Source organism: Equus przewalskii, chromosome 8, assembly GCF_037783145.1.
Source record: "Equus przewalskii isolate Varuska chromosome 8, EquPr2, whole genome shotgun sequence".
In the NCBI taxonomy this organism is placed as follows: domain Eukaryota; kingdom Metazoa; phylum Chordata; class Mammalia; order Perissodactyla; family Equidae; genus Equus; species Equus przewalskii.
In genome coordinates this window covers 57164577-57191224 of record NC_091838.1, presented here as the reverse complement: position 1 = coordinate 57191224, position 26648 = coordinate 57164577, and positions in this window count along the sequence as shown.

Sequence of the window (26648 nt, the reverse complement as noted above, 5' to 3'; positions counted from 1 at the left end):
CACTATTGACAAAAAATTCCCACTTTTAGTGGAAAAGAAATCAATATAGAGATACCAGAATCTCAGTGAATTCAAATGCCCTACATGGTGGAAAAAAAAAGAGAGAGAGAGAGAGAAAGGAAGGGAAGAAAGAAAAACTATCAACCCATGATGCTAAAGCCCGCAAAAATATCCTCCAAAAGTGAGAATGAAATAAAGCGATTTTCAGATAAATAAAAACTGAATAGTAATGAAAATTCTCAGGCTGAACACTAATGAAAATGTTTTCTGCTAGAAAACTGACTCTAAAGGAAAGAATGAAGAGTATTACAAATTACAGTTATGTACACAAATTTAAAAGACTGGATTTTCCTCTTAATTTGCTCAAATGTCAATATCTGTTTAAAGTAAAAATTCTATCTTTATAATGTCTGATTTATAAGTATATACAAGTAAATTATATGATAATAATACCAAAGGATAGTAGAGAATTTATATTCTTGTAACATATTATAAGAAATTATATTCTTTTAATAGTCTTACATTTGTGAAGTGTGAATTGTGAAAAATAGAGTGTGAACTAGCAACACAGTAATTCTAATTCCTAAGAATGAACATTTTAATACCTATCCCAACCAAAAAAAATGCAATTAAAAAGGAATCTCGCTAACAAGTCAATTGTGGATATAATATGGAATAAAGAGCCAATTTATAAAGTGAAATGGGATAAAATAAAAATAAATAATAAAAATAATGTGGAACAAGAAATAAACCAACTTGGGCAAATAGGAAAAAATAGCAAGATGGTACATTAAAATCAAAACACATCAGACCAAATTAAATGATATAGAGCAAATAATTAAAACAATTAAAACAACTTGATACAAAATGCAGTACAACCATTTTGTAAACCTTTAGGCGGTTTCTAAACACTTCAAACATGGACCTATCCCATCACCCAGAAATTCTACTCCTATGGGTGTATTCAAGATAATTGAATATATGTGTTCACAAAATGATTTAAACAAGAATGTTCACTGCGGCTTTATTCATAACAGCCTAAGACACAAAAACAGTCTGAATGTCTCTCAATAAACAAATTGTGATACATTCCTATAATGGGTTAGCACAGAGCAATAAATCAAAAGGATGAACAGCCGACATGCCTATCAACTTGGATGGATTTTCGAGCACTATGCTGAATGAAAGAAGCGAGAAACACAAGAGGACACAGCTTGTGATTCCATTTATATGAATTTCAGTAATGGACAGACGTAATCTATGGTGATAAAATTAAGAAGAATGTTTCCCTCTCTGGAGGGTGTGTTTATTAATTAGGAAGTGACGCAGAACACTCTGGAGTTATCTGGGTGGTGGCATATATGTAATTTGTTTGGTAGAATTTTTCCTATCAAACTGAGATGATTTATATTTAGTCATTAGCAGTTAGTGTTGTTAACCTTTCCTCTGTCATCAGTGTTGTTCATATTTATTTCCCATCTTAACACTTGTTTTTCTACTTTGTTATACTGGTTTTTTACAAGTAGAAATAATGCATTGTTATTAAATAAAAACTGCTATTTCCTATCCTACTTCTACATTGAATAAAATGTCTTAAATACATTTGTTTATAAAAAGCAAACTAAATATTTTTTTAATTTGTTTAGATTTATAATACACAATTTTTAAAATATGGTATTAGGTTACAATATGATGTTTATGATTTTTCTATTCACTAGTTTGATGGCTTACTTCCTGGCTTGCCATTATATTATGAGACTAGTGGTCTTATCTGGAGTCATCAATATGTATATTGAGAGTGCTATCACAGTAGCTATAGATACTCAACATTAATCTGAATGAAAAAAGGAATTGATAATTTATTATCTTATGACTCAATGTTTAATAACTTCATTGAAGTATTAGAGAACAATCATGTTGCTCACATTTCCAAGTGACTATGAAGAAAAATATTGAATAATGATGTCTTTATTTAGACAATGAGCGCATGCTTACCTGCAGCTTTTTTCCCTATATGTACTAACTAGTTTGACAAATGACAGACACAAAGAATTGTTTTTCGATTAGATCTTCACCATTGAAATAACTGGAAAATATTAACAGGCCCTTGCAATTTTGTTGTACTGGAACAGTTGTTTTTAATGGTGGAGACCTCCTGCTGTGGCTGTTTGACTACCTACAGAGATCCTGCGACACTAATATGCCTCAGTCACTACGAAGAAGATATGGAGACTGACGCTGTGGAGAAACCATTTCCAAGTTAATCACTTTTCTTCAATAAAACAACAGTTGGGCCCTAAAGTACTGTAATGCAGTTTTAGAAAATTGAGGTGTCATGAAATAAATTTTTAAGAATTATGCAACATGCTTTTTTTTAAACACTACCCGAAAACTACATTTTTAAAGACTCATGGTATTGAAGTTTAGAACCCAACATGAGGTAGCCATCACATTCATGGTGTGATCCCTATGGCAGTACATTCTGAACATTTGATGATTAAACTCCATTAACATGCACTTAATGTACCAGCACTGATACTGGTTTGTGAACATAAATATCCTATATTGTTAGGACTTAACTGTGTAACATGTTTGTAGAAAGCTTTGCAAATAGGTATCATTAATGGAGTTGTTTTTTGTTATTTTTTTACTTCATAAGACAAAATACTGGATCCCACTCCCGCATTAAAGTGATGATAGGAAAATATGCATGTGCATATGATTAATAAAACTAGAAAAATAGTCCTTTGACTGTAGCTAATAGTAATCTTTTTTTCTCTCTGTTTATATTTTCTGTGAAATATTCTGGAAGTGTGAGAGAGCTGTGAGGTACCAAATTAAAAGCTGAATAATCAGAAAAGACTCAAGTTAAAAATTCAATTATATTAACTTTAGAATACATAATAATAAACAGTATTTTTTAAGCACTCATGATTGTGGACAAAGTTATTCATAGAGGTTACGTAGAAGACTATTTGAGATACTTTAGAATCCACATGGTATGCATATTTGCAAAACCAGCTGCATCACCCACAAAAAATGAGCCAAATCATTTTTAGATAATGGTTACGACGCCATTTCAGAACTGGTAAGAAAAGATAAGATTAGCACTCAAAAGATTTTGAGGTTTCAGAGATCACTACCGGACTTGGGATCAGGCTCTGGGAGGGCAGCAAAGGAAGGAATAAAAGTCAAAATCAATCTTGTTAGAGCTCACTGGTGACATTAATTCTGAGATTATTTCCACACTAACGAATAGAAAAAGAACGAGATAAAAGGTGATTTTTACAGCCCCATCTCAGACTCAAATATTCAATGAACCTAAACTTCTTTCTGGAATTGAAAGAGCAATTTCCATGGCAATAAACCCTTATCATTAGCCAAATGGAGACTTATAGCAATTAAAACCCTTACATGACAGAACCCTTAGCGGCCTCATAGAGTGAGGCAATCTTTCACAAGAAAACTATTATAGGCACAATAATTTGAAAAGAGAAGTAAAATTATTTCTATTTGTATATCATATGATAGTATATCTAGAAAATTCAAGAGAATCAATAGTAAATGTAGCAAGTTAATACTACAGCCAACTATAAAGCATACAAAAATAAATTTCTGTCATTAGTGCAAACTAGAATCAGAATATTTAATGTGTGATAAATTTCTACTTATAATAGTAGCAAAACATAAAATACTAAGAAACAAACTTAATAAATGTGAAAAACCTTTTTAAAGCAAACTTTGAACCATTCTGTAAAGATACAAAAGTAGACTAAAACATTCTTTATACTTAGATAAGTATTATCAATCTCAGATATTAATTCTGCTTGTTAACTTCACCCCATCCTATAAAATATTTTTAAATATGGAGTCAAAAATTTGATTCAAATCTCATATAGAAACAAACACTTAAAAAGAATAGGGAAAAATATGAAAATAGCAATTTAGATGATCCATACTATACTTAATAATTAGAATTATGATTATGACATATAAATATTTATTTTACAAATTTAATAATAATAATTACAATGAAATAACATCAACAAAAATAATAGCTTTAAGAATAATTAAGATATCATAATAAAGATTCTTCTGGATCAAAACCTAATATTTTCAAAGAACAAATATGCGTAGATGAAATTATGATAGTAACTACTGGGATCTAAATTATTTGACCAAAAGATCCAAAAGAAGAAATGTCTCAAAATACAAAGCAAAATGCTAAACTAAAGCCAGAGTATCTAAAAAGCAAATAATAAAAGTTTCAGAAAGAGAAAAAATGGCAAAAAGGATAGAAATAAATTAATAATAGAAGGAAAGTTTTCTGAGGTGGAGAATGCCTTAGGTTTTCAAGAGAAAAGAGAATAAATATTCTGCTCCATGCAGAACAAATGAATAAAGACATACAACTTTTTTTATCTTTATATTTTTAAATTTTAAAATCCAGGAGCCAGACCTGATGGCTTTGTGGGTAAGGTTTGGTACTCACTGCTTTGGTGGCCTCATTCATTTCCCAGTCACAGAACCACACCTCCCGTCTGTCAGTAGCTGTGCTGTGGCAGCAGCTCACATGAAAGAAGTATAACTTACAAGTAGGATATACAACTACATTCTGGGGCTTTGGGGAGGAAAAGAAAAAGAGGGAGATTGGCAACACATGTGAGCTCAGGGCGAATCTTTCTCTGCAAAAGAAATAAATAAAAAGAAAGTGAGAGTATTTTAAAACAAAAAAATTTTAAATCCTGAAAGCCAAGTCTAAAGAAAAGAAAAGCAAGAAAGAGCAAGTTATCTTCCGTGAACTTAGGGTCAGTCCAGCTGACTTTCCCTTGACACATCTGGAATCTAGAAGATAGTACTCTCTTTCTCATAAAATCTGCCTGGCTATGCAAAACTATTATAGTCATAAATAATGTAAATATATTCACTCTATTTTTTAGTTGCCACCTTTAGACAAAGAAAATAAGTAAATTATTTTACTGATATTAAACCTGACCATTTGTAAAGGTAACAAAGGTAGGAGGGAGAGAAAAGAGATGCAACTAAGCGGAGTGAAGTGGCTTTAATAGTTTTATATAATAAGATAGAGAACCTAAAAGTTCTATCTATAGCTAATGAAAGCAAATAAAAAGTATCAATAGCTCTTTAGGACTGCAAACTTAAAAAAGGAAGGAAAACAGTGGTGAATCTCTGCTAGGAGTTTAGAAGTGAAAAATCAATGGATGCTATGTGACATTTTTGAAGACAGGAAGGAAATTATAATCAGAACTGAAAATCGAAATAACAAAATTTCACATTCCTTGGAGGAGCGAAACTTGGTGGCTGGTGTGGGACAGGGAAGACATTTGCTGCTCCTTCTCAAGACATCTTTGGTATGAGTGACATTGTATGTGGATTTCACATACATTATTTGTGAATTTAAAAACACAATAAGAATACACAGAATAATAATCAGATTTACACCTAAGAAAAAGAAATCAATAGAGTATATTCCTCCAATATAAAAACAAAAGATATTCAGAAACTAGAAAGGAATAAAATATACCATTTATAATAAAATGCTAAGGAAAAACCAAATGTAGAAAATAGTAAGCAATGCAAAAATGAGAAAGATATAAAAGAATCTTCTTTTGTTTCTCATGGATAAGAAGACTGTTTTTCAGATGTTAATTCTTCCTTAAATATTCTATAAAATTAAATTAATAAATGCCAGCAGCTTACTTAAGGTAAATTTGACAAATAATATTGACATATAGAAAAACACATAATAATATTCAGAAAAATATACATAAAAGACAAGAGGACGTTACTGATGTATCAATTATTTTAAAGTTAAAATGATCAAAGTTGGAATATGTAGAGAGGTAAAACAAGATTTTATTCAAAAGCATATGGAAATTCAGTATATCATCAGAGAACTGACTTAAAAATTGTTGGATTTTCTATAGGTGTTTGGAATTTATGAAGCAGCCGTTTGGAAAATAGCAAATCTGCAGTTCCAATTTAATGCTTAGAACAAAAGACATTGCAAACAATCAAGCATTTAAGTTACAAAATCATAAAAGTTAATGTACAATTAAAAATTTAAAAATTTAAAGTGTGAAAGGCTTTCCTTAGAAGGCATAAGTACAAAACAAAACAAAAATTACTAATGGTAGTCCTATTTACACATGAGGAATCAGGGTAAAGTGAAGTCTATTTGCCCAAGGATATAGGGATAAGTATTAGCGTAGCTTGGATCCTAATCCATTCTTTGAGTTTATTTACTACATGCTTGCGTTATTATCATAATTAAAATGATACCTTATTAGTATTAGCTAAATGGAGGTCTCCAAATAACATTACAGTTATTAAATAGTCTCTAATCAAGGAAATGTTTTTGATGTGTTTAGGTTCATTAGGTTGCTATAAATGGTGTAATTCAGTTTGCCAGTGAACCAAGCTAATGACACAACAATCATTGATCTTGTAGATTTAGTATTAATTGATTCCTCTTCTACACTGGCATAGTATTCTAACTAAACTTTGATCAGAAGATTTACTTCATCATACTTTGTATTTTGGGCACTTGAGAAAACAAGTGATTCAGTCTGTGGTAAGCCTGTACAGAGCAAAGACTGTGCCTTATTCATCATTGTATCTCCATAGGCAGATGAAGAATAACTTTAAGTTGAATTGTTCTATACAAAAAAAAGTTTATTATGCAAGTATTCTTTTTCCTATGCTGTGTGTATACTATCTAAATCAAGGGGAAATTTTAGCATAGATATACACGATAAAGCACATATAGGATTTACTTTTGTCTATAAATATAATTCATATGTACATTATGAAAGACTTCACAATCTTTATGCATAGGGAAGACTACACAACAAGTATCAATAGGTTGTACAATGATGGGTTAATATAAGGAAATAAATTAAGAAGTGAATAAATTACTAGACTAGAGGTATTTATACTGTTCCTTAACAATAGATGGAAACTTTTACGCTGCCAGTGGTATTGTAAATATCTCACCAAAGATCCGAAGTGGCAATTAATCTCTACTGACACATATCTAGACTCATAGTGGATGACATTAATTTAAATATCTCTATATAAATAATACTTCTAGCGTATGTTGACCCCAAAGGAGCAGCGCTTTGGAGCCATCTTTTACATATTAATACAGTACATTAGGTTCACTAAACACTTACCCTTACCATTTGGGTATATTTTCTTTTATTCAATTTCCTTTTCTTCTATTTGCTATTATAGCATTCTGATTTTGATGTACTAAATCGATTTCTAAACTCATTAGGAAAACACTCTAATACATAAAACAAGAAACATTTTAAGCATATACTAAATGCACAGATTTTGTTCAGCCTTTTGTTCCAATTTCTTTAAATTGTAAGTCATATTCAAGATGGAAAAATGTTGGATATAGAAAAAATACTTAGAAATGAACGTGAAAGAGTAGTGTTTAGTGGTATAATCTGAGTGGATTTACCAGTAATTTTACATGTATATGAATCCATTAGTTCTCCATATTTAAAGAAAGTTAGCAATTGAAATATTTAATTCCTTCCTGTACTACTTATCTGCTATTTGCCTTTTATTTTATAAAGTTTCTAACCCAGTTCCTAGTTCTATAAATATTGATGGCACATTATGGTATTGCTAGAGTTATAAACACAATCATAATGTTGGTTTGTTTTCCTATTCAAACTGACATATTTCAATCCTTATTTTTTGTGAATGCATTTTAGAAATGCTGCTAGAAACGCGCTTTGCATAGACAAGCGTAAGGTTCAATTTTGTACATTAGGTGCTTTCAGGAGTCTTATCTAATATATAGAGACTTCAATAAACTTACAAAAGTTTTGGAAAAAGATACTCTTTAAGACCACAAAGAAAGACAATTTTCAACAAGGAGAAATAGTTGGGCAAAGAGAAGCCGTGAAGTCACAGAGGCACAGATCAGCCTAATGCTCAGTCATCAGCTCTGACTCTTTTCAAGCAAATGCATTGAGTAGCCTGAAAAGATAGTGTTAGTGTCAGAAATGGAGCAAAACTGTGCAAATCACAGCCATAGTTTGAAGCAAATGCTCCATCTGAAAATATGATTGGGCCCTTTTTGCCATTCCCATTTTGTCCCTGCCCACACCACCACTTCCCTAAATGCTTATAAAAATTAACTACATAAGATGAGTATAATGATTGGATTATCAACATACCAACAAATATAAAACATATGTAGTTAAACTCAATATTAACATAATGCAAGTGAATGGAGCACAGGGTCAAGGAGGGTGGCAAATGATGTAATGAGTACTGGGGAGGACTGAATGTAGGGATAGCTTGTGACACAGGGAGAAAATGTATGTTCTGGAAATGTGTTTGGTAATCGAAGAAGCTAATAAGACTATCTTTTAATATGTTTGTAAAAAAATGAGCTCTGGTTTTCAAATGGATGGGAAGAGCTATCTTTAAGGAGAGATGAGTTTTATTTGAAGATGGGAAGTGAAGAATATATTCATGGAAGAAATGATATAATAACAGTTTGAGAGACGGGAGTGTGGGAGAGCACGATGACAGAGGAAACATGGAAAATTATAAGGAAAAACTATTTTGGAAACACCTGACCAGAAGCATATCAATTTTGGAAATAAAAATATGATAGAGAGATTTTACTCCAACTGTCGCTAGGAAGATAGTGGGCACTTGAGGCCTTCATGATACAGCGTGTGATCTGGAATAAAGTGGTCTCCTGTGAGATAATATCACTTTACTTCTTTTTCTTTAGGGATTGGAATGCTGTGGTGAAAGTAGAAGCTAACAGAGCATGACTCTCCTTTTCCAGCCTGTGGGGTGATAGCTTGAGGAAGGGAGGAAACAAGGATGGTGAATTCAATAACAGCAAATAGGAATGAGGGATGAGTGAGGAAGAAGTCGCAAGAGTGTTATCAGAGTTGGAGGCAGCCCAGAATGTTGGATACCGAACCTCGCAATGGTAGGAATACTATATTGGAACTGCAGGAAAGCTTTAGAGAAAGCTTTGATATCCAGCAAAGCCTGGAAAATGATTAAAATCTTTCTAGAATATCACAAACAATAAAGAAAAACACAACTAATCAGATGCATAATTTCTCAAATTGTTAATTTATAAAATATTGACATATTGGATCCAGAAACACATTGGATAATCAAGTACTGTGGTAAAATAAAATTTATTTGGACTGTTGCTATATTGATATGTCATATTGGACTTTTCTATACAATACAACTAACTCTGCATACAGACATTAACATATTTTCTTTTTCACATTTTTTTCTCCCAGTTGCCCATCATTAGCAGTTCACCCCAAATTTCTCCCTTTTGAGCAACATTCCTTGAAGATTTCAGGAGGTCCTAGTGCTTACAGAGTTCAGAAGGGTCAGTCCAGGACCAAATATCAACCTAAGAATAAACTAGAGTCTAAATGAACCGGAGTATTATGAAAACTTCTCACCACCAACCAGTGCACATTGACGCCAGTTGGTGTACCCTTTTCTGGGACCTCGTGTTTTGGCTTGGTCATCATCTCATACTCATTCTACATCCGTTGTGGATTCTGTTTAAGGGACATTTCTATCCTTTCCTGAGAGAAGAATTTAGGCAGAAACACCTGGCCTCTCTCACTGGGCTTCTCCAGTACTGGGAGCACCATTTGGAAGCTCAGTCTTTTTCTCCCTGAAAGTGTGGGGTTTTTTACAAAGTAAGCTTCCTCACATCAAGAAAGAGTTCTGTGCAACATGTATTAAGCTGTGGAAGTGTTGACTGAATCCCAATATTTTCTATTAGATTTTCCTCCCTTCCTGTACAACCTCCTTGCCCCGTGAAAACACCAGATGACTGTACACCTACATATGCAAAACAAAGAGAAAGTTTATGTGATGTTTCCTGAACAAAATAAGCTATTTTTAAAGGCAATCTTACTATGCTGTACCATGTATTTTAAGTAACTAACTTAACAGCTGCATTGTTACTAAATGAAATTTTATTATATACAATCTTGTTAAGTGCTTATTTTCCCTGAATTTGTGTAATTGCTAATTCAAAGAATACGAACATTTAAACATCACATTATACATTGCCATATCACCTGCAAACAGACAATGGGTGTTCATCTTACTTTGCATTTGGCAACCATTAGTTTTTTGTTCATACTTTTTTGATTTGCTAGATTAAAAGCAAATTGTATCTCACTGTTTAGAAGTAGAAAGTCGTAATCAATTAGGGCAACTTTATTTAAACGAAACATAAAGTTAAAGAGCAAAAACAGGCATACAAATAAATATGTTCTTTTGTTTCACTCTTTCTAATTTCAGGAGTAATTGATTTTGCTTTCGAAAGAAAGTTATAAATTTCTGAAGCCCCATGGCTGTGATACACTCTGATTTATAAAACTAAGTGCAAACTGGTAGATGAAACATAAAATGTACATATGCTTCACAGTGAAAACATAAGAATATGTGTATTTTTTTTAAGATGATCATCAAAGCTTTGGCTGAGGTAATATATTTTGGTTAAAATGAATTTGAGCACAATCTCCACAAGTCAGAGGCACTCAAGTAGATGGTAATTGTACAAAACAATTTGCAAGGTACAAATTTTCTTGAGATACCAGATTATAGAAATCTAATGGTGCTATTCCCAGTTTCCTAATAACGCATTAGATTTATTTCATGTCCTGTGATAATGCTCAAAACTTAGACCTTGCAAACACACCAACTGATATATTTAATATCTACTCTAAGGGAAAACAGAGAGCCAAAATGACATATTTTCTGAGTACTGATGCTGCAATTATACATCTTTCTTCCCGTTTTTACTCTATATTTCATTTTCCTCTTCGATTCTACCAATTTGCATTCTTTTGTCCTTCTCTCGATTCCAGTGAAATATCCCTCTCACTCTGTTATTAGTAACAACATTTCTATCATCTATTCCACTGTTTCCTTTTTCCTTTTTAATTGAGGCATGACTAAAAAACGGACAGAGCTTCAGTGAGCAGTTATATGAATTTTGAGAAATGCATACAGCCATGTACACATGTAACCCAATTAACTCAACATGACCCCACCCAATACAAGAAATTTCTATCACCATAGAAAATCTTCTCATTCTACTCCAAAAGCCCTCTTCTGACTACTATCTCAATAAGTTTAGTGGGGTTTTTTTCCATTTGAGAACTTCATATAAATGGAATCATAGAGTATGCGCTATTTTTGTAGTTTTTTCATTCAACATGTTTTTGGGATTTGTCCATGTTGTTTAACATAACAACGAATTATTTTTATTGTTCAGTAATATTTCATATTATAAAAATACCACAATATGGAGATCTGTTCTCTGTTAATAGTCTTTTGGGATTTCTAGTTTATGTTGATTGGAATAAAGCTGCTATGGAACATTCTTGCACAGGCTTTTAGTGGATATATATTTTTATTTCCCTTAGGAGGTACTTAGGAGTGGAATTGTTACCAAAGCATATATGATTGATTACTTTTATAAGAAACTATCAAACAGTTCTCCAAAGTATTTGCATAATTTTATATTTCCATCAGAAATACAGGAGAGCTCGTGTTGCTCCTCATCCTTGTCAAAACTGGATGGTTTTGATATTTTTGGTTTAAACTATTCTAGTGTATGTGAGGTGGCAAGTCATTGTGCTTTTACTTGGCATTTTCTAGATGACTAATGTTGAGCACTATTTTATGTGCTATCTGGTATTTCGTCTATCCTCTTTGATGAAGTGTCTTTTCAAGTATGTCCTTAATTTTCTATTGAATTATTGGATTTTTTTTGTATTGAGTTGTAAGAGTTTTGTATATATTCAGATACAAGCTCTTTGTCAGAAATATGTATTATGAGTATTTCCTCTCAGTCCATGGTTTGCATATTCTTTTCCTTCATAGCGTTTTTAAGTGAGCAGAAGTTACTCATTTTGATGGAGCTTAATTGATTAATTTTTCTTTTATGGTTAGTGTTTCGATTGTCCTATGGAATCTTGGATTAAGTGAAGGTTGCAAAGATATTCTCCTTTGTTTTCTCATAGAAGCTTTATATTTTCTTAGATTTGTGTACAAAAAATGATCCATTTCAAATCATGGGTTTTTTTCCAATTTGGCTTTCTGTTATTCCAGCAACATTTTTTGAAGAGACTTTTTTTCTATTGAATTTCTTTGGCACCTATTTCTGGACCCTACACCGATCCACTTCTTTTAAAATCTCAATGCCAATAAACACTCCTTTGATGGCTGTAATTGTCTACTAAGTGTTCAAAACACGTAATATACACCCTGCAACTTTGTTCTTTTTCAATATTGCTTTGTTATCCTGAATCTTTTGCAAACAATCCAAATTGCCCTTAACAGGTGAAAGAATAAATAAACTGTATTATATTTATACTGTGGAATTGCAATCATCCATTAAAAATGAATCTCAAAAGTAATATGCTGAACAAAAGAAGTCAAACAAAAGAGCAACTACCTAAGTGAATCCATTCATAATACATTTAAGAACAGTCACAACTAATCTATACTAAAATATAGACTGTTAGTTGTTTTCTGAGCTGAGGTGTAGGGATTTACTACAAAGTGGCATGAGGAAATATTCTTGAGTAATGGAAATGTGCTATATTTTGACTGGAGTGGTAGTTACATGGCAACATTCATTTGTGAAATTCATTTAAATGTATACCCAAAATACGTGCATTTATTGTATGACAATGAGGTTGATTTTAAAAGTTACCAACTATAATTTGGATTTGTCTTATTTTCCCCTTTATTTCTGTCAGTTTTGATTTTATTTATTTGGAAACTCTTTAAGTACATTCACAGTTAGATTCCTGTTTATTGATGAATTGACACCTACATCATTATGCTCTTTATCTCTTGTCTTTAAGCCACTGTTTGATGATTACTGGTGCATGACGTATCTTTTTTTATACCCTGTTAACAAAGTATATCTTTTTCTCTTAGCATCATTTTATTTTAAATTGGTTTCTTGTGGACAGAATTTGGTTGGGTCTTGCTTTTTTAATCTTTGTGATAGTTTTAGCCTTTAGTCAGAGTATGTAGTCATTTATATATTTTTAAACTATTTGAGATAATTCTAGATTCTCATCTTGTATGCATTTCACCTAGTTTTCCCCAAAGACAACATCATGCATAACTACATTACAACCAGGAAATTGATATTAATAAAGTCCATTGACCTCAGTCATATTTCACCCATTTTTTATACATTCATTTGTGTGTACGTGTTTGTGTGCTTTGTATTTAGTTCTTGCAAGTTTACCACATGTGCCAATTCATGTGGCTACTGCCATAGTCAAGATACAGAATAATTACATCACAAAGATCACTTTTGTTACTTTTTAATACCACAGCTACCCTTTCCTCACTATCTCCATAGTCCTGGCAACCAATAATCTGTTCTCCATCTCTGTGCTGTTGTCACTTCATGAATTTTATATAGATGGACATGTACAGTATGTCAGCTTTTGAGAGTGAAATTTTCACTGAGCACAATCCTCTTGAGAACCATCCAAGTTGTTGCAAATATCAAGATTGTGTTCGTTTTAAATTCTGAGTAGTATTCTATGGCAAATTGTGTCAGTGTAATCTTTCACCCATTAAAGTACATTTGTATTGCTTCCAGTTTTGGTGTATTATGAATAAACAATATCCATGTACAGGTTTTTATGTGAAAATAAGTTTTCATTCCTGCGAGATAAATGCCCAGGAGTACAGCCACAAGCACATATTTGGTTTTGTAAGAAAATTCCATGCTCTTTTACAGAGTGACTATCATTTTACTTCCACGCCAATTATATTTAAGTGGTCCGATTTCTCCACATTCTCACCAGCATTTGGTGTCATCACCGTTAGTTTATTCATTCATCCATTCATTCATTCATTCAAGCCCTTACAATCAGTGTGGTGATAATTTATTGTGATTTACTTTTCATTTTCCTTATAGCTAATTACATTGACTATCTTTTCATGTGCTTATTTGTCATCTAATGTCCTCCTTAGTGAAATGTCTGTCCAAGTATTTTTCTCATTTTCCAACTGGATAGTTCGTTATTTACTGTTAACTCTTGAGAATTCTTTTGGTGATCTAGATACAAGTTTGTCAGATGTGTGATTTACAAATAATTTCTCCCAGTATGAGGCTCGTCTTTGCATCCTCTTCACAGGGTCTTTTGTGCAGTTATTAATTTTTATGACGTCCAAGTTATCCATTTTTCCTTTTTATTTATTTTATTTTGGTGCCTCTCCTAAGTGTTCCTGCACCATTTGTTGAAAAGATTATCCATTCTCTATTGAATTGCTTTTGTATTTTTGTCAAAAATCAGTTATGTGGTCTACTTCTGAGTTCTCTAGTCTATTCCATTGATCTATGTGTTTATCCTTCCACCAAAACCACAGTACTTTGATTTTGTAGCTATTTAGCAAGCTTGTTAAGTCCTGTTAACCATTTAGATAGGGTGGTTCCTCCCACTTTACTACATTTTTTCCAAAAGTGTTTAGCTATTCTTGATCATCTGCATTTCCATACAGATTTTAGAATAAACTTATATTTGGAATGAAACAATGACAAAAAACCCTTGCTGGTATTTTTATAGAAATTGCCATTAAACCTATAGATTAATTTGGAGAGATCTGACATCTTTACTATATTGAGTCTTTCAATCCATGAACAAAGTATGTCTCTACAAGGTATGTGTTTCACTCTTCTTGATTTCCTTCATTGGCATTTTGTAACTTTCAGCATACAGGTCTTATACATATATTGTTCAATGTATAACTATTTAATTTCTTTGGAGTGTTTATAAATGATACTGTGCTTTTTATTTTGGTCTCCATAAAATTGTCTGTTCTTTAAATAACTGTATTTTAAAGAAATTAAGAAATAAAAACTCATTCATTATATTTACCCACATATTTGACATATCCTATGTTTTCAATTTTCTTTTTTGTAAATTCAAACTTCAATCTTACATCATTGTGTTTAAGCCTGAAGAATTTCCTTTAACATTTTTGAACTGCAGATCTCTTGTTCATGAATTCTCTCAACAGTTGTATATCTGAAAGCGTCTTTAATTTTCTTTCAATTTTGAAAGGTATTTTTCAGTAACTTTAGTATTTCAGAATAGCAAACTTTTCCTCCTCCTCCTTTTCTGCCTCCTCATTGTCTTCTGTTACCACTTTAAAGGTGTTCATTTTGGCTTTCGTTGGCTTTGATGAGAAATCTGTGGTTATTTATATTCTTGCCCCCAACATGTAAGATGCCCCCCTGACCAACTGTTTCTGATATTTTTTCCTTATATTTGTTTTTCAACAATTTGACCGTGCTGTGCTTCAGAGTATTTACTTTGTATTTAACCTGTTTGGTTTCACTGAGCTTCCTACATTTCTGAGTTACTGTTTTTCATAATATTTAGAGAAGGTTAGACACTTTTTGATTAAATATTTTAATGCCCTATTCTGACATGCTTTTCCCCCTAGGACTCTAATTGGACCTGCTTTCCATTAAATATTATTATACACACCAGTGAATCTCTGCATATTTATTTTTTGTCCTGCATATTCTCTTTGTATTTCACAATGGAGCAGAAGAGGAATAGGAAAAACTAAACTAATTGCATCATTACTTATAATACAAAACTAGTTAGTAAATGTCATCTCGAATGAGAATTATGTGAGTTCCATTCATAAGAACAAAAAACAACCCTTTGTAACCATGAAAAAAATATACACAAAACAATCACAAAAAAATGGACCACAAGTGGAATATTAATAAAAAAGCCATGAAACAGTAAGCATAACATAAAATGATGTGAAAATTAAGAGCAAACATATTTGCCTTATTAAAAATGGCAACATTGTTATTTAAGGAAAATGTGTGTGTACTAAAAGAGCTATGAGAAGATTAAGACATTGATGTTGCCAAAGCCTGGCTGTTGGTATCAGAGATCCCTCCAATGACATTTTTCTTTTTAAGAAACATAGGCATGTAAATATTAAACACAGGTACTAAAACCAAGGGCTTCTGTCATTTTTTCAACTAAATTTTAAGTAAATATCTACTAACCAGATTGTTGTTTGACCTTCAGTAGTTTGGATCCAATAGTTTTACACTATTTTCTACTCTAGGATTGGAGTAGGAGTTATGTTTAAATAGTTTTGAGTTGTATTAGAAATATTTCCTGAGATGACTGATATGAAAATGGTCATTAAATTATTAAATCCTATACCAGAATTATGTAGTGGTTTTCAGTAATATAAGTATCCCATCTATTTCTATCTTCCTTATGTAGACAGATACGCATAATCTAAGGGAAAGAAAAGGTGATTCTGCTAGTACAATCAGATATTAGAATAGAGAATTGAGAAAAGAGAGAGCATACTTGCCATTCGCAAGTTTTAAAAGTATGGCAGAAGGGGCCAGTCAGGTGGCACAGCTGTTAATTTCGCACATTCTGCTTTGGTGGCCCCGGGTTTGCTGGTTTGCATCCCGGATTCGGACATGGCACTGCTTGGCAAGAGATGCTGTGGTAGGTGTCCCACATATAAGTGGAGGAAGATGGGCATGGATGTTAGCTCAGGGCCAGCCTTCCTCAGCAAAAAGAGGAGGATTGGCAACAGATGTTAACTCAGGGCCAATCTTCCTCACCAAAAAAAAAAAAAAAAAAAAAACCCACAAGGCAGAAGTCCAATTGGTTGTCAATTGGTTGCATGCTTTGAACTTCTCTACCTTATACTTAGCAGTAATAGGATTATATTCTTGAATAAGTGATTTTTTTTTAAGAATACAATTTCTTCTAATAAAGAATACTTCTCTGAACAGTATTCACCAAGACTTTTGACTGATCTAATTAAAGCTATAATAATCCAGTCACACTTCTCATCTAGTGCCCCTTATTACCCTTCAGGTAGTTTCCTTTGCAATACAGCAAACCATGGCCAGGTCTGGGTTAAGGAAAATTGGATTCATTAGGGCAGTGGTGACAAATTATCTTCTGCAAGAATTGTTTAACACAATGGGTCAAAAGAGAAGAAACTAAACAAAAGAAAAGAATGGTATGAGAATGAATAAAGAATAAAATTGCATATTAAAAAAATCAAAGCAATAGAAGAAATTTTTAAAACTGAATAAAAAAGGTAATGCAAACTGTAGCCATAATGACTTTTCTTGTCATTAGAAGTATTACATTCTCATTTCTTTTATGATTATATGTGGCATATCCCAGTCTTTATGGGACTTCATCGCATTTAGCAAAAGCAATACATGCAAAATAACAGGAAACTCTTAGCTTTGAAATAATGGCTTATAGGCAATAATGAACCACTAATTTTCCTTGGCAAAAGTTGATAGCAGTTAGTGTGGGTTAAAAGTTCAATCTGATCCAGTATTTGATTTGCTCAAAGTTGAACTTCATTAAGTATTACATAAGCACTTTCCTATCTTCCTATGATATATTTTGCCAATATCAAAAACTGGAAAGGGATTTTTTAATACTTTTTGACATTTGTGTGTTATTCATGCACTAATGATTTAGTTAAATCCAGCTTAGGATAAAGTCCCCCCAGGCATACCTAATGTGAAATGGATTTCAACCCACGATTGGATTCAGTGCAAAGTAATATTATAGTGTTAGGTAGAATTGTTCAAATGATTAATTTACTAAATTGTGTAGTGTCTTTATGATGACCTGTAAAATAAGCACATTCAATACTCTTGATTTTACTGCAAAATTGTCTGTGGATCTTCTAAAGCTTCATTTGACTCTTGCAAAAAAACCTGTGATATATAGTACAAATGTACAGATGCAATCATGCCTGTAGCAGATATAAGGAAACTAAATCTTTGAGAAGGTGAAGCAACCTTCTGATATGCTGTAACTATTTAATAACCTGGCAAGGATTTAAGTTTGCTTTTATGAATAACAGTTCTGTGCTTTAGCCCAAAACTATGAAATACATAATATATACTAATATGTGACATATGCATATATACAATATATAATACGGACATAGAATACATTAAAGAAGAGTTACACATTTGCTGTTCTATACAGGTGTTGTTGAATCTTAGAAAAATTCCAAAACTAGCAACATCTTTGTCTAATTTTATTAATTACTTTTTAATTAAATGTAGTAAGTCAAGATGGTCAACAATCTGTACCTTGGTAAACTCAGGAGGCCCATACATTATAATATACCTTATTATTAATGGAATAATATTTTTAATGGAAATTTGATTATTTACTCAACAAATACCACTGTGAGCATAGCATTGGGGAGTTACTGTAAAGAGACACACAGATGAAGAAAGTGAGGAAATGTGAATATGAGCGAGTTTTCAAAAGAGTCATAAAGATCAATTGTGTACCCATATACCTAAAATCCAAGCTCTACTTTATGTGTTTTATAAGAGAAACAAAGTAATTATATAAATTGTAAGGATAAAAGTGATATAATAAGAAGCTTTGTAGAATATGGATTTTGTACATGCCTTAGAACGACGAACAGGTTTTGAATATAAGGAAAAAAGAGAAACAGGCATTTCTGTCTCAGACAGTAGTATGGACAGAAAAAAAGAAACAGGAAAGATTGAAACTTTGGGGTCATGTATAGATAAGAGTCTAGAACAGAAGATATTATTCAAATGAATAGGAGATAGTATTGGAGATGAAACAGGGCCAAGTTATGGATGGTATCAAATGAATGATAAATGCTTTAGGATTTATACTGAAAATTTTAGGTAGGAGAATTGCATGATAACAGCTTTTGCTCTGGGAGGTATATATATATATTTTTTTAATAAATTGGAAGTGAGACAAATTGTTGAATGGAATCCATTTGGGGACAATAGAACAGGTGAGCGTCAATGCCTAACTAACTTGGATTAGTGTTAGTGGGAATGAAGACATTGGAAGAAATTCAAATGATTGCATATGGGAGAATCAATAGGAATTAGCAGATTATTTGAATGGCAAGAAACATCAAAGAAAATGAAGAGATCAAGAACACATACAAGATTATATTTTAAATCTGAGTTTCTAACCTGTTGGCAGCAATGGCATTAAGGATTGGCATTACTATTTATATAATGAGAATTTATTTGATGTCTTATTCTATTTCAAGCCTAAGTGCTAAGTGTTGGGATAACAGTTACAGACACTGATCCTATTTTCAAAGAATTTACAAAGGGACAATACAGACTAGCAAGCATTTTCTGATTATTCACTATGTGGCCATCGCTAATCTAAGTACCTTATGCACATTATTTCATCCAATGCTAAAAAGCCCCTAAAACTTGTGATGAATACATAATTTTTTTAAATGAGAAAAATGCACCACGAAATATTTTTTGAGGCTTGCCCCAGGTTAAATAGCCTGCAAATTGTTGGGGTTGGGATTGAAACCTAAAGAATAAGATCACCAAATATGATGCTAAAACACTGAATTTTATTGCTATAATAGAGGAGGCACAACATGCTCAAGGAGTAAGGAGAAGGATATACTATCAGGAAATGGGGAACCCAGAAGCAGATCTTAGAAACAATAGAATGCATTGTGTATTTGAAAAACAAAAGACACTGAGTATAGCCTGAGAGTGGGTTGTCAGGTCAATTATGAGAGATAATGGTGTAACCACAGTCCCTCTAGGAACAGTTCAACCGACCCCATCTTATCAACAGAGTAATTAAGAGTGGTTTTTCAGGAACTGAGACCCCTGGTCCAGTTCAGGCCAGTGGAGATCACCAATCCATCAAATGAGCCTGCACAAATGCCCAATAAGTGAAGTCATAGGGGCAAAACCTCCACCCTCAGATCACGCTAGCATCACCATTTTGTGAACACGCATCCTACGAAGAGGCATGAAGCTTGACTATGCTTGCACAGATCATCAATTACCTCACTTCTCCTTGCCTTTAATCATCTATCTCCATGCTTCAGACCAGCCTGCCCTTCATACCATAAGTTTTGCCCCAAGCCCTGGAACAGGGACAGATCTGAGAGCATATGCCGCTGTCTCCTTGCTTATGGATCTAGCAATAAAGCTGATTTCCTCTCCCAAAAGCTGATGCTGTAATAATTGGCTTTTTTTATGCACATCGGGCAAGAGAATCCTAATTTTGTGCAGTAACAATGGTGTAAATAAAACTAGATAATTCAAATACTTCTAAGATGTGGTAAAGAAATTGGTCTTTAACCTAAGAGCAATAGCAAGTTCTTTACAAGTTTTAAATAGGGAAGTAACATGATTAAATTTGGAGTTAAAAAGATAATTGGCTGAAGAGATGTGAACTGAACGTGGGAAGAAAAAGCAAGACAGGAGGCAGGGATAAAATTATGTCCTTGTGTTGTTATGCAATCAGAAGTTGCATATGCCGTGGCAACATAGAGAAATATCAGATTCCTGGAAGTAGAACCGGCAGGACTTAAACATGGGTTGAATGTAGGTAGGTGGAGAGGAAAGATAGAGAACAAATTTTATGTTCAGGATTCAGGATTGGGCAAAGTAGAAGAATGCAGAAGAAGGAGCAGGTGGTGTGATTTACGACATGTTTGTATTACACATATTAACAGAAACATGGAAATGGGAGGAGCCCCTTGGAAAAGATAATGCTAACTTTTGCTCTAGACATACTAATAGATACTGGTAGGACGTTTGGGTAGAAAGAGATGTCAGGGGGCCGGCTCCATGGCCGAGTGGTTAAGTTCGCGCACTCCAATGCGGCGGCACAGGGTTCGGATCCTGGGTGCGGACATGGCACCACTCACCAGGCCACTTTGAGGAGGCGTCCCACATCCCACAACTATAAGGACCTGCAGCTAAGATATGCAACTGTGTACGGGGGGGTTGGGGAAATAAAGCAGAAAAAGAAAAAAAAAAAAAGGATTGGTAGCAGTTGTTAGCCAAGGTGCCAATCTTTAAAAAAAAAAAAGAAAAGGAGATTGGCAACAAGTTGTTAGCTCAGGTGCCAATCTTAAGAAAGAAAGAGATGTCAGTCATTTAGAGTCAAAGGATCTTCCTCAAGACAAAAGGAGTCTTTGTATGTAGACAGGATTTTTAGTGGATTTTTTCCCCCAAATTCTTTCCATATGGTTCAGGTAGCACCTACTGGCCCTTGAAGTGGTTATGCGGCCAAAGGCTGGATAATGAGTATACAGCATTCTACTTGGCCCTTGTCACCCTAAGACTGTTGCAAGGATGGACAGATGACCTAAGCCACACCCACTAAATGCAATAATTTAAGCAGAGGCTTTTACTGGATACGTTAGGAAAGCAGTATGCTCTTTCACAGGGATTTCAGTCATATGATGACTGATGGCACTGGAGACCTTATTGTTTAATGGTCTGGTAAATATTTTATGAAAACAAAGTAAAAGCAGAGCCCACAGAAGGAGAGGAATAAACTCTCGATGGAATCATTTAACCATTTAACTGACTCCAATGATGGATGAATCCATAAAAGTACCAATGTTCTTTTCAGTTATGTGCGCAAATTGTTTTCTTTGATATTTAAGCTCACTTGAAATGTGTTACCATGACTTGCCCCTGACATGGTGCTTACAAATATAGGAGTCATTCACAGAAGGTTACATTTAGAATCCACACAATTTTCAAAGAATGGAAGAATGGAATTAGTTGATTTGTTATATCTAATCCCAATTATATTTAATAATTTTTGTAACAGTGCTTATTTTAAGCAATGGATGAGATTAGCCGTCATCTGCAAAGTAAAATCTGTCTTCCTAAAAGATGGGCTTTACCACTGTTTCTATCAAATTAATATATATTCTCACTAAATGTTCTTTTTTCTCATAATTAACCTAAAAGAACTTATACAAAAACTAAAGAAGGTAAAATAAAACTTGATTTAACTATGGAAAATTATTTTTCTATTTTTTTATTATCTGGACTGATATAGATACAGTTAAGTTCCATGACGATAAGATGATTTAGTTCAAAAATTAATACTTTTTCTTAATTAAACTACAAAACCTGAGGTAAAAATTTATTTTTCACCTGTTGGTTTCTTCCTGTGTGATGCAAACATTGGCCTTACTTTTCTATTTTATTTTACGTTTAGACTTTCTGTAGTTTGGTATTTTGGTGCCTGATGGGATCCATCAGCTCTTTCAGATTTTGCACATCCAAGACTATTCAGATTGTTCTTTTATTTATATCCATCTGGTCAAGTGATTACAACCACTTCTCTCCCATGTAGACTCCACAGCAGCTGTTACCCTCACCTCTGGTGCCATTAATATAATACACACAATAAGAAAAGCATCTGCAGATTAGTTTAAAGTTTAAGTAGTAATGAAATGTGGTAGCCAGAAATATATCAAATAATTAATTCTTAATATGGCCAAATTTGCTATATTAGTTTACAGATGTGGCAACTATAGAGTCATCACTTCTTTTGTTAGAGCTTCTATCAGGATTGACAGTCATTTTGCAATTGCCATATATAAGCAATATACAGGCGGGAGGGAGAAGAAGACTAATAGAGGAAAAAGAATAAAATGCAAGGAATTATAATAAAATTGATAAAAGATGGAACTAGTGGTACTGACTTTGCACAATTACTAGCCATTTACTCATCTTCTTTCTTTGATTTGATGTAGTCTTTATTGTTGGTTCAATTATGTTTCACTCTAACTCAAATGTTTAGGTACGCAATGCTGGAAAACAAATTCCTACTTTGCCCATTGCCCGCTACCCTGTTTAGAAGAAACAATGTGCTCTAATTTCGGTTCCCCCTTTTTTTTTAAGTCCTAAGAGGTTTACATGTTTGCCACTTGGTGCCATCAATATGTTGGAATCTAAAACAGAGACCAGCTTTGAAAATTCCCTGAGCAGACAAAACCAGGTTAGTCATATGCACAAAGCTTAATTTAGCATACTTTGCAAAAACTAACTTGACCTGGGTTATTTCTTGCTTATACCTCAGGAAATCATAAGCAAAACTTAAACTTTTTCCCAAAATTGATATAAGGTAATTACTACCCACTTCTGTATCATTTAAGAAAATTCTAATATTACTGTATAACCAATCACTATGAAGAATAAGCAAGTCACTGCTTTCTCCCTATATAAGCAGCTTTATAAGAAGCTGCCCCTGAGCCTCATTACATGTTTTGGTTTGAATGCTCCTGGTTTGCAAACTGTCTTTTTCGTACGTGCACAATAAACTTTTTACTAATTACTACTTCGATGATTTGTTGGTTATACTTATGTTACTGCTAAGCTTTTGACAATTATAAAACAAACGCACTAAACGTACCCAGTTTTGTATGAATAGTTGGAAAACAGATGTCAAGTCCAGCATTCAGTGTCCTTCCTAAAGGTTTCCCTTAAGGTTGGTCTTCTTGGCTTTGGCCTTCAAGCTGCCAGGCCAGACACTTGGGAAATGTGCAGAGGCAACTTCACACTCGCCCCCAACAGTTGCATTTGCCCCCAAAGCGGCTTGTTGGTTGCCCTGGTTGCTGCCATTGTGGGCCCAAGGCTTTACTCTTAAGCATGCCTCTAAACTCCACTCAGTCTTCATTATCTCATTTGTCTGACAATATTCCTGCATTTAGCTGCCTTAAATCTGAAGATCACTTACTTCTGTAAGACTCTCAATATTTCAAAGTGATAATTTTATGTGTTATGTGGGGGGGGGTAATCTAATTTTCAATTTCATTTATATTGTGCATAAAAATATAATACATTATTTGGGGAGTTATCTTCAAATTTATAGAGCAATTTGATGATGTATCCATTATATATAACTTTTGGAAATGTAGGGGTCATTTATGCATTTAAAATTTGGAATTAATTTTTTTTATGAAGATTAGCCCTGAGCTAACATCCACCACCAATCCTCCTCTTTTTGCTAAGGAAGACTGGCCCTGAGCTAACATCCATACCCATATTGCTCTACTTTATATGTGGGATGCCTGCCACAGCACAGTTTGACAAGCGGCCCACACCCGGTATCCCAGCCAGTGAACCCAGGCCACAGACGTGGAGCTGGTGAACTTAATCACTATGCCACAGGGCTGGCCCCATATACTCAGATATCAAGCATTTCTACAATTGCATGCTAGATTTCAAACAATCTTCAGTGATGTTTCTATTGGCAAAGTGAAGTGGAATGATAAGCGATTACCTGAAGAACCTTTTTGATACCATAACTGCTGTGCTCTGTTTTCCCCCAGGTAGCAGTATTTTCTGTTTGCATGTAATTTTCCTTCTACCTGTTTATTCTGACAGTTTCTTTCTTTGTTTTACACTACCTCTGTGGCTTCCACAAAATCAATGTTTATGAGAAATTTAGTGTACAAAATCCTCAGTAGTCTGCTTCTATGCAGAGCATCCATTCTTCGATTTCTTTGTTAGAGATGCTATAAAAACTTGCTTATTTGTGGATGTTTATTCAGTTTGGGCTTTTGTAAAGTGGCTACCTAGATTCTCAAAGAAATCTTGTTAAATTTGAGAGAATTAGAAAATAGCCACTTTCAATGTATCTAGCCATTTATCATCTTAAGTATTGACACGTAGTTCCTCTTAATTACTCACACAAATGTCTGATTTACAATTAAACACAGTTTCATGGCAATTGTGTATTTCAAATTTCACTTTTTTTAAAATTCATAATCTATCTAATCATCAGCATTATTAAAATTAAGGGGTCGTCAAATATTTATCTGCCTCTCTCACAGTTAATGATCAGCAGCCACATAGTTACACAGACAACTGCAAGCAGTTACCTTGAACAAACACGACATGCATGTTTAAAAATACATAAAGATTGTTAAATTATCTCTTATTTAAGAACTTGCCTAATTCTTACACATTTTTTTTTTAAAGATTTTTTTATTTTTTCCTTTTTCTCCCCAAAGCCCCCCAGTACACAGTTGTATATTTCTCGTTGTGGGTTCTTCTAGTTGTGGTATGTGGGACGCTGCCTCAGCGTGGTCTGACGAGCAGTGCCATGTCCGCGCCCAGGATTCGAACCAACGAAACACTGGAACGCCTGCAGCGGAGCGCGTGAACTTAACCACTCGGCCACGGGGCCAGCCCAATTCTTACACATTTTTAAGTAAAATATAACTGCCTAAATCTAAAAACATGTGAAATGTTAAATCTTCCTTTTTATACCTAACCAAAATATAGTCAAAAGCAGTAGATATATGCAAGTTTTATTTGAATAAGTGTTTTTAAATATCGTACGTATATACATCTGTTTATCTGGTAAATTCTTCATTTTGATAGGTTTACTCAATTTTCACAAGTGTATCTTAGGGAGAAAGAAGAGAGGGGAATATGAGAAAAGTGCTTCTAAAAATAACAAAAATAAAAATATATAGAAGCAATAATAATTTATATAATTACAATGCCATTATTCTGAGTTATTTTCATAAGTAAATATATTCTATGTGTGTATAACTTTTTCCAAATGTGTAATCATCATATATAAAAATACATAAATAGCTTGCATTATTTTACTAATAATAGATATATAACAAATATTCCTGTTTCTAAGGGAGATTTTATAATTATCATATTGAATGTGTATAATGAGTCACTTTGTTGATATATTATTATTTATTACATTTTTATAAGGCTACTGGAGGTTCAAAATTTTGAGAACAAATTGCTATGGCAAAAACATGAAATTTGCTAGGAGTAGATCTCAAGTGTTCTCACCACGGACATACACAAAAAGCTAACTACATGAGGTGATGGATATGTTAATTAATTTGACTGTGGTAATCATATCACAATGTATATGTATATCAAAACATTATGTGCTGCACCTTAAATATACACAATTTTTATTTGTCAATCATACCTCGGTAAAACTGGAAAAAAGTATTAAAGTCTTTCTGTTTCTTGCTAAGAAATGTAAAATTGACTTCTATAAGAGCAAGGCCAATAGCAATGAATAAATACACCAGTTTTTATGACATTAAAAAAATATATTGTTGGGCTTTTAATTGTAATTGCTTTATCCTTATAAGTTAATTAGGGAAGAATTGATTTCGTAAGAATGCTTAATTTCCCCATTTGAGCATATGATGCATTGCTCCAATTATTCAAATAATAAAATATTTTAGTATAATATATTTTCTTTATTGAAGATCCTCTACATGTTTCATAATATTTACTACCAAATTAATGATTTGTTAGTGTTGATCACTCACTATGCTTTTTAGCTGGGTCACAATTTACAAAGGATATTTAATCCTATGCCAATTTGCTTAAAACTTGATTTTATTAAGTTTATTAAGTGAATGTCAAATACCGATACATCCAAATATAAATATCTCTTTTCTCAATTATTAACTATATTATATTTCTTAACATAATGAGCTTTATATAAAGGTTCGTGGTTTTGTTTTAAATTCTGATTTAGTTTTTCCTAAAATTTACAGTTCTTCATTTCTTCTTTTAAATGCTGATTAGTATATACATGTATATCTTCTTCTATGCATACCTTAATACTTCCAGAACTTTAAAGCCTTATATATGTTTTAGAATGTATTTTAGATAGTCATATTGACTTTTTGGGGGGCTGTCATTCTAAATCACGCCTTTACAT